Source organism: Lissotriton vulgaris, chromosome 2_1 (genome assembly GCF_964263255.1).
Source record: "Lissotriton vulgaris chromosome 2_1, aLisVul1.2, whole genome shotgun sequence".
Taxonomy (NCBI): Eukaryota; Metazoa; Chordata; class Amphibia; order Caudata; family Salamandridae; genus Lissotriton; species Lissotriton vulgaris.
The window spans coordinates 1,693,438,334-1,693,450,538 of record NC_141687.1 but is presented as its reverse complement, the minus strand read 5'-3'; the positions used below and the strand labels follow the sequence as shown (position 1 = coordinate 1,693,450,538).

Sequence of the window (12,205 nt, the reverse complement as noted above, 5' to 3'; positions counted from 1 at the left end):
GTGGAGATGAGATGCCAGACTGAAAGTAGAGAAACCACTGACGAGGGAGAGAGGCTGCGAAGGTAAAGAGAGAAAGAAGGAGCTGGACAGATTGGAAATATGCGAGATGTCTTCCGAGGGCATAACGAGATGTGCATGCTACCTAAGGATTTACAGGCAGATAGAAATCCTGTGCAGGGCAAGATTGGGAATGTGGGTATATGGAAAATCTATTAAAACGGAAGCAGAGAAACAAGGGCATTTTTGAGGCCTAGGAAGGCAGAGATATGGGGAAGCTTGCATAGATTTAGCTAAAGTGTGGAGAAAAGCATTGTGGGAGCTTGGCAGGAAAGAGCTAAAGGGGTATTCATGGAAGAGGGAATGCAAAGAAGCAGCTTCAGGGGAAAACATGAGGGTGCTAGGACACCCTACCTAAAATGGCCTGAAGACAGGGAGGAGCAGTGCTGGAGGAGAAGCAGGATTGGGTAGGCCTGGGCAGAAGCAACTGACTGGGAAGATAAGAGTGGGCAGACCAAGATGAATGGGAGCACTAGAGCAGCAGCTGATTCTTAGAGCATGAGCACAAGCATATGGGAAAAGAGCACATGTGAAAAGAGAAGCAGGAGGTCAAAGTAATTGCGATGACTTGTGAAAAGCCAAAGAGGAGCACTGGGGAGAATCAGCTAAGAGAGGCAGAAGAGGCTGTGAGCGTTGGAAGAAGCAGCTAAACAGGGAGAATGAAGTGGTGGTAATCAAAGTGAAAGTCAGCTTCAATGGACAAGAGATGTCTTTGATGAAAGAGGGAAAAGCAAAGGTGGTTCGTAAAAGGGATTAAAGGGGGAGCGAAAGAGTGGGTGAGCATGGATGGAAGCCACAGAAGGGTAGTGTAGAGGGTGAGCATGGAGGCCCCAGGTAAAGGAATAATGGATCTTTGTGGGGCATGGAAAGAAGCAGACATTTTGAGAAACAGTTGAACATGGGAGAGCACACCTAAAGGGAGAGTGGCAGTGGTCACGAGTAGAAACAGTTGAAGAAAGTAGAAGTGTGACCCATGTAGGGTGGAGAAATAATGAGGGAAGGAGTGAGAGTAGTGGCAGAAATGGCAACCTGTAGAGCAGCTGTATGGTAAGCATGGAGAAATGCATGAAAGGGTGGAAAATCAGGGGGACAGTTCGTGCAGAGACAGAGATTGCCCCAGAAAATTTAAATACAAATCTGTCACAAGTTAAATAGTGAAAGCATGATGAAAATTGTGGAGTGCATGGGGAGATTCTATTCCTGGATAATCGGTGGGGGTGTCACTATAAGTAGCAAAAGATTAAGAAGCACTGTTGTCATGGGGAGGAGCAACAAAGGGTGCAGAACCAGTGGGGCATGCAGAACCCAGCACATGGCGGAGCAGCACCACAGGCAAGTGGAAAAGCATCAATGATTGGAAAACCGGACAGGCTCTGGTTAAGAGCATCAATGGCTGGGAATTGGTTGAGGTGTTGTGAGAAGTAGCAGTGGATGGAGAAGCAATGTAGAAATCTGAGAGCAGGAGTAGAGGGGTTAGTGAATCAGTTGAGGGTGAGGCAGTAAGTAATGAGGGAGTATATTGATGAGAAGCCTTAACAGCAGGGACAGGGGAGCATGGGTGAAAGAAGAAAGCTACCATCGAGGACACAGAGACTGGTTCAATGTCAAAAGGCCGTGCAACACTGGGGACTATACAGAGACTTTAATCACGTCTTCGTGTTTGAAGTGAAACACAAGGAATAGTGTTGCACAGAGAACAAACTGCAGTGACAATAAGAGCTACATAGAAACACAAACAGGTATTCAAGACAATGAGAGAGCGACAGAATTTTTTGGTGGGAGGAATGTGGGAAGAATGAGAAAACGTTCTAGCGAACTAGAAGGCAGTAGCAGTGGAAGGGAGTGGAGTGAGACAAATCAAGAAAAAGGGCAAAGTGGTAGGAAGGAAAGGGTAAAAGAAAATCAAAGAGATATATGTGAAAGATTGAGAAGGAGAAGAAACCTAAAGGAGGGGGAGATAAATACTTTAATGCAATGGCAGAGAGATGTCAGATCTTGTGGAAGAAAGTGCATAGTATGAAGAAGAAAGAGCAGACATAAATCACAGGTGTATCAACCAGTTGCATATCTTAAGTGGTCACCAGAGGGAAGATTTTGCACTGCCTCGAATAATAATGTGTATGTGTCACTACATTGACTCATGCATTGTACAGTTCCCATTTTGTCACGGAAATATACAACAATATTATATTGGTACCTACAACCTTTGCCCTTGCCAACATTTAACTTCATAACCACCTGGCTTTAGCATGTGGTGAATTGGTGCAATGGGCAAGGGTTCTTTCATCTGGCTGCAGGATGTGGTTTCAAACGCCGGGTTCTTGAGTTACCATAGACATTGAGCCATGTGTATTGCTCCAATGATGACTGCAGAGAGATGGCAATCAGCCCATCCCTAAAGCAAGTTCAATATTTATATCAATTAATTGTTTTCCTTTTCCTTTATTCACAGACATGTGTAGACTATCTTCAAACAGCTTGTTCTCAACTTCCTCCATTTACAAGTGAGTATACATTCTCTTCCAGCCTGCCTTGTGCAAGTAAGATGGTGCTCAGATCAATGATTATAGAGGAGACAGCATCTGGTATAAAACCTAACCTAATCCTAAACCTTATGTAAAATAAATACATACAAATCAGATTCCTGTGCATATCATCACAGGCAGAATACAAAAATTCGAATATATCTCGGAAAATGTGTACATTGTTAATTGTGAATGTTCCTTAATGGGTCTATATCCAGCCTTGGGTGTGGTCAGTGTTTCTCAAATCATCTTTAAACTGAGCAGTGCCAGCAGAGAGCTTCCCAGCAAAGTCCATAGGGAGAAATCTGGAAGTAAAAGAGGAAAAAAAGATAATGCTCAGATGATGACTCAAAACATGAGAAAGCAAAAACATCTCAGCCATATATCGCCCACATGTCCCTTTGAGCCTCAGTACTTTGTCCACTTCACTTCAGGAGGATTTGTCATTTTACTAGAACCAGGCCTAACTTCCTTCCGAGGGGAGTCTGCGGCAGCAGAGCAGTTGATGAAACCACTAACCCTTATCCAGCTATCCCCAAAGACAACCCATGATTTGAATAGAGAAGCCAAACTACAGTTCTCTTTCCTGTGGAAAGTGCTTGTCCTCTGAGCCCAGGATCATTGGATCAGTGATCCTGGATTTGTTTGGCAGCCTGACTCTACTCTCCTGTCTCCTGCCATCCCTCCATACCGACCAGAAAGCACCCTTTATGTACAAGATGGAGAAAAGGTGACAAACATCTCAGGGCTACATTGCAAAGGGCTCGTTAAAATTATCTCCATTTCCATACAATGGTATTTCTGGTGGTGGGGATTTAACAGGTAGTACAAACATATGTTGGGGAATAATTTGTGGGAACTGGTGCTTCCGCACCAATTCCCATGTTTTGCATCATACTTTCACCTGGATATTTTGCCCACCCCCATGTGAAAAATAAAAACATTTAATTCTGGTGAGGATGGGAATTTCCAATACTAGACTCACTGGAATTTATAGACCATTCGTAATGAGAGTCACAGAGCCCGGTTAAAAAGGTAAACATACACTTTTGTGTTAGGTTATGGTTGCTATTCAGGTGTGTTACTTTTAGTATCTTTACGACTGAGTCATCTCTGCACATTAAAATATAGGACTGCCCTATCTTTTTATGTGCAGAAACTTCGTAGTCATAAAGTTATTACTAGAAAAATTATTTTGTTAATAGCAAACAATGGTGATCTTACACAAAAGTGTCAGTTTTTGTTTGTGAATCAAGCCCTTAGTATTTAGCGAGAATGCTGCTATTCAGATATATCTGTGTGTTACATGTTTCTATTTTTTCTTTTTGCAATTTAAATAGGGCAAACCTCGCTCAATGGCATTCGAGCACTTTACATGATCATCTGAATGGGTTACACGGAGGCACAGGATAATTGAATGATTTGACAGGTTCACAGGATGTTGACAGAGGTATTAATGAATATGGTTCCACAGTGTCAAAGTCAGCGGCGCTTCCCTCAAGGCCACATCTCTAACTTTTAGAACTAAGGTTGATAATATTTACATCAGACAGGAGAAGGATAGACAAAGGTTGCAAAATGCAATGTGTTGATTACCTGCGTGTGATCCAGAGTTCCAATCGAGGTTTGCTGAAAAGAAACAAAAACAGAGCATTATCTTTTATTTTATTCCTTGAACTTTGGTCAAACTTTAGAAGTTGTAGTTCCTGAGAAGTTTCAAGCAGTGACTATTGATGCTGCACAAACAATATTATAGGGAAGGGTTCTGCATCTAAGGCGCAATAATGATGCCACACAACCAGTGCTATAGAGAAACTATATGAATGTGCACCAATAGTTCTATAGAGCGATTCTGTCAGTAAAGCTATAATGCCTGAGCACTGCCATGCTGATGCACCAAGGCATGACATAGTAGGCTGTCACTGATTTTTCTGATCCCATTCTTGCTATTATCTGCAGATTGATGTACATTCCCTTGTATCCCACCGGGAGAACTGTTGAATGTAGGAATCCACACCGAAAAAACGATATTGCATTTTGCCACACATATTAATGTGCCCAACCACCTTTCAGTGCAAAGCAGCAGTGTTGCTTGCTAAAAATTTTGTCATCTGGTTGGATATATTTGTGTGCATACATCTATTTCCAAATATACACATATAGATGCATATGCACATACACATAAAAAGTGAGATTTAACCATTTTAAGGAAATGTGTGTGTGTGTCTATATATTTCTGTATATTACCCAGTGGATGTCGCCACATGGTATTTATAGTTAGGACCATGGTATCAAAAGAGATACATTTTTGGGTTTGGTAGTAACTTTGGCGCCGTTTGATAAATCTTCATAAAATGTTCCTAAAACAAGTCTCATCCACCTCATCAACTTCCTGGAAAGATTTGAGGTGATCCATCAAGCAGGGGTGAAAAACAAGGGTGGGTCCCAAAACATGCTTTTCCCATGAAAGTTTACATAGAAAAATTGAACAGCAATTCAGGAAAAATGACTGAACGGAATTACAGCAAATTTGGCAGAAGGATGAACTCACACAGCATGCTGTTTGTGATGTGGTATAAATCCATTCAGTAGTTTTTGAGAAATTAAGGATCATGCAATTTGATCGACATGCAGAAGCTTTTTTTGCTAAAAACTTCGGTGCCATATGGTTGAACCTTCACAAAACCTTTCTTTAAAAAGGTTCAGCTATCTCATCTTTTTCGTGGAAATTTTTGGGATTATCCATCAAGCTGCAGCCCAAAAAAAACCAGGGGGGGTGTGTCTCAAAATGCAATTTCCCCTTGCAATTTCCGTAGGGAAACTTAGACAGCACTAAAGCCAAAATGGCTGAATGGAATTACACCAAAGTTGTCAGAAAGCTAGATCTACACCTAGAAGGCATGCTTTGTGTGATTTGCTATGCATCTGCTCAGTAGTTTTTGAGAAATTAAGGTTAAAAATGTATAAATGGACGGTTGGGATATTGAGAGTTTTCTCAAGAGATTACTGAGGGCACACAACTTCTAATAATGGAGTGATCTGAATTGTCGTGAACGTCTTTTTTCCCATTGGCCATTTTCTGGTTGGCCATGCTTGCAAGAGTCCTGCGGACAGAGAAAATGTTTCTTAAAAAAAAGATTGTGAGAAGGGGGATTTGGTGACCTGTGGAGGTTTGGCCTCTGGTACGGCAAAGGCGTGGTATGGGACTGACCACCTTCGGGAGGTTGGGCACAGATCCTGGCCGCCAATCTTACACCGCACTTGGCCAAATGCCGTGTATAACGGGGGGTTGAAATAGTTATGCATACTAATAAGATCTTACTTCATGCTAAAAAAAAATTAGAACTTCACTGTAAAAAAACAAAGCTTAAAGTGACGTTATAGTTAGGTGCGATAATAATACCTTACTTTACATTTTTTTTAAAACGTTAAAAATTTCCTGAAAAAAATCAAGGTTAAAGTGTCATTATAGTTATGTTAAAATGTCTGCTATAACATAACATTTTAAACAAAAAAAACACTGATATTCACCAGTCATAGTTAACTAAATAAACTGTATCTTATGGCCTCGCCATGCACTGCTTGTTATCACCTCACAAATTACATCACTTATAAAAAAGGTTCTATGACATCAATAATGCCATTAACTGATGATGCTGAAATGAAATCATTGATGATAGCACCATGAATGGCATGGGTTTTCAGTATATATTTATATACTACCTACTGGCGGTTCCCCAGTGTAGTTAGGATCATGCTTCTATAGAAAAAGCATTTTTTTACTTGTATATATTTGGCGTTGTTAGACGAATCTTCAAGAAAGTTTCCCCCAAAAAGTGTGACAGTGAGTCTTGCTGTGCATGGACATTTTCGGGGTGATCCGTCAAGTATTGATCAAGAAAATGGGGGTCAAAAAAGTGCATTTACCTTTTTAATTCCCATAGACTATTTAGACACCCCTGCAGCCCAAACCGCTGAACAGAATTGCACAAGAAAATAGGTCCACTCTGTCAATCACAGGGCCCTATTTTAGTGTTACTTTTTGGTACAGTGGGACAGTCCGGGACTAAAGCATGACGTTCGCTGGACCAACCACCTATGTAGTCCTATTTTTTTTTAACCTCCATCATCACTACCACAAGCACCAATTTAAACTCACTGTTCCAGAATTCGAATTTGGTGTCATTCTGTTGAGCCATTTTTTTCTGTACCTGCAGCCAAATCTTTCTATCTGGATTAACATATGAAATTAACATTGTGGGGCCTTTCTTTTTCTTGGTCCCCATTTGGAGGATCAACTCAAAACGTTTCCGGAAAAATCGGAGGTCGATGGACATTTTTGTTAATGTTTTGTAAAGATTGGTCAATGGCACCAAAGTTATTGGCAAAAGAAAAATCCCTCTAAAAACTCTGACCTAACTTTCGGTACACTGTGCATGTACTTTATGCTAAAGAAATGGGCTTTTCTCTGAGGGCTAGGAAGCCCTTCCTTGTTTCAACCGTGCCTATTGAGAAGTCTTGCGTAAGTATGATCTTATGTCCAATCCATTTCACCGTTTGGCCCTTTCTGGCAAAAGCAAAGATGGCGTCGGTATGCCCGGATCTTGTTGGTTTGCATATGATTGGTCTTGGCTCTTTAGCGTGTTATTGCTTCATTGCTGGGACTCTGTAAGCCTTGTCAATCTCAAAAGGCCTGTCGAAATTTAGGCCTGTCATTTTCGGGATTAGGATTTCCAGCATCGCAGCGCATGACCCAGCGGTCTGTTCCTCGTCTTCCGGCATCCCCAGGATCCTAATGTTGCCCTTCCTGTTTCTGTCTTCTTGTTCCACGAACATTCTCTGTAGGTCATTAGTTGCATTGATTACCCAGTGTATTTCTCGCTTGTTGTCCGTTGTTCTGTCCTCAACGTTCCCTATTCTCCTCTCCGCTTCTCCCACTCTGTTAGCCACTCTGTTCTGCTCTGCCCTTATGGCTGTCAGTTCCAACTGGACATTGTCCATGGAGATCTTAGTGGCTTTGGCTAGGTCGTTGGCTTCAGTGATCTTTTTGAGCAGGGTTTCCATTGCTGCTTCATTTGAGGTTGGGTTCTTAGTTTTGACTGGTGATTCCGATGTGTCTTTCCTGATTTTTTTGCTCTCACTGGTTATTTTGTCATCTCTGCCTGCCATCTTGTCGAGGCCTCTCCTCTCTAGATGTATCGTCAAACTGCCCTTTGTCTGTTGGTCTATTCGCTGGCTTGTTTGGGTTGCTTCGCTGCTTCCTGTGGTATTGTGACTGACCTTGGGCGTTACGCCTAGGGCGAATCTGCTGTGCCACCTTACTGTCCTTGTTCTAGTTTTACTGGACTCCAGGACTCTGGTTGCGATTGGCGGCAGAGGGCTTGTGTTTCTGTGCTTCTGTTGTGGCGCATCTGGGCGTGAGTCCTCTTCTGATGCCCGTAGGTGGTGATGTAGGAACTGCTTCCGGTGGCTTGCACGCCTCTCGCCTATCGCCTTACACCTGCCTCCATCTACTCACGCCGCTCTTACTCGCATGTGCTTGCATGTACTGGTTCTGCGCCCATGGGTGTTACGGCGGAGGCTCAGCTGCTTCCACCTTCTACACTCTGTTCGTGGTCTGCCCTGCTCAGAATGGCCGCTCTCTTTCCCCCTGCTGTGTTAGTCCTATTTCTCTTTTGCTTGTTGTAAGAGGAGCGGGTGACTATTGTTGTTGTTGTTCTGGCGTTCGTGCGCTGTTTCTGTCGTCTTGTCACCAGAGGAGCCTCAGCCACTGACGCCCCTTTTGCTTGCGTGTGCCTGCATGTACTGGTTCTGCGCTCCGGGGGTGTCTCAGCGGAGGCACCGCTGCTTCCACCTTCCCTCTCTGTTCGAGGTTTGCCTTGCTCAAACCGGCCGCTCTGTTTACCCCCGCTGCATTGGTCCTTTTTCTCTTTCGCTTGTCGCCAGGGGTCGTGTTGTTGTTGCTGTTCTGGCTTCTGTGCGCCGATGCTGTTGTCTTGATGGCGGTGCGCTGCCTCCTCAAGACTCTCTCCGCTTATTATATTTGATGTTGGCGCTCATGCGCCGTTAGTGGTGGCTTGCACGCCGTCCGCCTGTTGCCTTCCCCCTGCCTCTGGCCTCTCACGCCACTTTCACCACTCTGCTTGCTTGTACTTGCATGTACTCGTTCCGGACTCAAGAGTGTGCCGACGGGGGCCCCGCTGCTTCCACCTTTCACTCTCTGTTCGCGGTCTGCCTTGTTCCTACCGCTTTGCTTGCATGTACTTGCATGTAATTGTTCTGCTTGCGGTATGCCTTGCTCAAAGTGGCCGGTATGTTTTTGTTTTGGTACAGTCCTCACTCAATATGGCTGCCTCCTTAGTGGTGGGTAGCACGCCTACGCCTGTAGTCTTCCGCCCGCCTTCAGCCACTCATGCCGCTTACTTGCATGTACTGGTTCTGCTCCCAGGGGTGTCTCGGCGGAGGCCTCGCTGCTTCCACCTTTTATTCTCTGCTCGCGATCTGCCTTGCTGAAAATGGCCAGTCTGTTCTGCTTCCGGTTCGGCCCACACTCAAGACGGCTGCCGCTTAGTAGTGGTTGCAAGCCTCTCGCCTGTCGCCTTCCACCTGCATCAGCCACTCGCGCCCCCCTTGCTCGCATGTACTTGCATGTACCTGTTCTGCACCTAGGGGTGTGTCAGCGGAGGCCTCGCTGCTTCCACCTTCCTTCTCCGTTCGGCGTTTGCCTTGCTCAAAATGGCCGCTCTGTTTACCCCTGCTGCGTTAGTCCTATTTCTCTTTCACTTGTTGCCAGAGGAGCGTGTTGTTGTTGTTGTTGTTGTTTTGGCTCTGTGCTCCACTCCTGTTATCCTGCTGGCGGTTCACTGCCTCTTCAATCTCTTCCCGCTTGTTACTATTTGCTCGCTGTTTATTGGTGATTCCTTCCCTCGGCGCCGCTTTGTCGCTTCGTGGTTCACTTCTCTTACGTCTCACTCTGCCATCTTAGATTCTTCGTTCCCTTCGTACCTTGGTTTTTTCGGAGGTTGCTTACTTGCCTCCTGCCCACCTCAGCTCGATTTATCTGGGCACCAGTTTGCTCTCCTTGTGTTCATGCTTCGTTTTAGATCCTTTGTTTGTAGGATCGGGGTCTGTTTCGCTGCTTAATTCGCCGTTCGTCCCCCGAAGTTGCGGAGCTCTGGATTCAGGCGTCGGCTTCCGTTGCCATCCAAGCCATGCCCCATTGCCAGTCCATCTTAACTCGAACCGTAAGGTGCCAGGACCCCAAGGCACGCACTGGGCACCAGAAAAAAAACATATAACATGTTGTATTCTAAATATGGAAACAAAAGAGGGCGCTGTACTGTTCCTATGGGAAATGGGGGAAGTGTCTAGCTGGCATGACCACAGATGTTAGAGTAACATCCTGGGGCATCCATTTTGTTGGATATAATGGCCTCACACACCCCGAAGGATGTCATGCTTCATCATCGGCAGTTGCTCCTCGTCGGGGAGGCGGTGCAATCCCCGACGGGCTCACCTCAAAGAGGGGCTCTTTGGCGGAGATCTTTTTCCAACTGCCTTATGGTGAGGTGGGGGTGTGTGGACCGGGCTAGGTGTGGTGGTGTGTGGGGTATTAAAATGTAGCAAGGGGTACCGGAATTCAATTTATTCTGGGGGTCCCCTGGCTGCAGTTAAAAAGAGGGGTTAGGCTCACTACGAGTCAACAAGTTAGGTCAGGTGACCCTAGATGAGGCTAAAGGTGATGAAGGTCGACATGTTTCACGCTATGGGTATAGTCACCCGCGATTCATCAGGACCGTGTAAATGTGCAGTGTCAAAACATGCTAGTGTCCTGTATGTCTTATGTTTACCTCTGTGGGTACTCCTATGCCTAAAGGTTGAGGACTACATGCCACATGAGGGGTCGGCGGGATTAGACATCAGGGAGAGCCCAAGGTTAAAGCTCGTTCCTCCTGTGTCCGCGCAGATCGACCTACCCTTCACCGCCGAGCTCGAGTAGATCTACTCGAGCTCGGCGGTGAAGGGTAGGTCGATCTGCGCGGACACAGGAGGAACGAGCTTTAACCTTGGGCTCTCCCTGATGTCTAATCCCGCCGACCCCTCATGTGGCATGTAGTCCTCAACCTTTAGGCATAGGAGTACCCACAGAGGTAAACATAAGACATACATGACACTAGCATGTTTTGACACTGCACATTTACACGGTCCTGATGAATCACGGGTGACTATACCCATAGCGTGAAACATGTCGACCTTCATCACCTTTAGCCTCATCTAGGGTCACCTGACCTAACTTGTTGACTCGTAGTGAGCCTAACCCCTCTTTTTAACTGCAGCCAGGGGACCCCCAGAATAAATTGAATTCCGGTACCCCTTGCTACATTTTAATACCCCACACACCACCACACCTAGCCCGGTCCACACACCCCCACCTCACCATAAGGCAGTTGGAAAAAGATCTCCGCCAAAGAGCCCCTCTTTGAGGTGAGCCCGTCGGGGATTGCACCGCCTCCCCGACGAGGAGCAACTGCCGATGATGAAGCATGACATCCTTCGGGGTGTGTGAGGCCATTATATCCAACAAAATGGATGCCCCAGGATGTTACTCTAACATCTGTGGTCATGCCAGCTAGACACTTCCCCCATTTCCCATAGGAACAGTACAGCGCCCTCTTTTGTTTCCTTAGTGCAAAACACGGACACAAGCTGCAACTGGACCTTCCACCCACCTCGTGGGTGGTTAACCGTGTCCGTTGATCGATTGATCTCCTTCTCTAATCTCCCTCCTTTTGATACAGTATTCTAAATATGCACAATGACGTTTGCTGCTGCACAACAACGCCGACCACATAAAGAAATGGAGCCAAATAGCACACACATAATATATGCAATATGGTAAATCTACACCTCTATGCACATTCACACAGACCACAAACAAAAAGCAACAGCCTCCAATTTACATCATGCAGCCCACTGGTGTGCAGCTACTACAAAACAGCCAATCTATCACGATATTTAAGCAATGTTTTATACCTGAAATGCCAATTGGAGGCATCTGAATGGTGAAAGAGTCCCGGTCGCTAGCAGAACGAGCCGAAGAACACTAAAAGGAAAGAAAAGAGTCATTAGCCTTTCACTTCACATCAGGAGCCCCCACAGCTGAAACGCTCCTGAATCGAGAACATCCAACCCCCCACTTACACTTTCTGCCATCACTTCATCTTCGATAATCTTGTGCATCAATTCGAACAGGCACGCCCCTCATATGAGACGTCCCACTCATCACTTCCCACTCACATCTGGATCCCAAACTCAGCCGATGCTCTTATTAGGGGTGAACACTCGTCTCCTTTGGCGGGCTTTATATGCAGCATTATTTTACAATCAGCACCTTCTCACGCACCAGCCCCGTTTAAAAAGCGCATCCAGAAACCTCACCCATCACACAGGCGACCGACGCCTTCCAGGACTGCTTCCCGCTTCCCACCTTCCCATACATCAAGTATGTCTAACACAAGGTTACATACATCATCTTATCCACGGGCTCATTAATAAAAACTGTTTACATACGCTAATATAAACACATAGGGGCAGATTTATGATAACTGTCGCATCCCCAGGGA

The 12,205-nt window shown here is 45.4% G+C and overlaps 1 long non-coding RNA gene across 1 annotated transcript; it reads right to left on the bottom strand.

Annotated features, from left to right (window-relative positions):
* Window positions 1-2,543: 2,543 nt before the first annotated feature.
* On the bottom strand, window positions 2,544-11,686 carry LOC147733117 (uncharacterized). Its single transcript, XR_015308508.1, has 3 exons — window positions 11,616-11,686; window positions 4,179-4,211; window positions 2,544-2,887 (listed from the first exon to the last, which is right to left on the bottom strand). It is a non-coding gene; the product is annotated as an uncharacterized LOC147733117 (long non-coding RNA).
* Window positions 11,687-12,205: the final 519 nt, after the last annotated feature.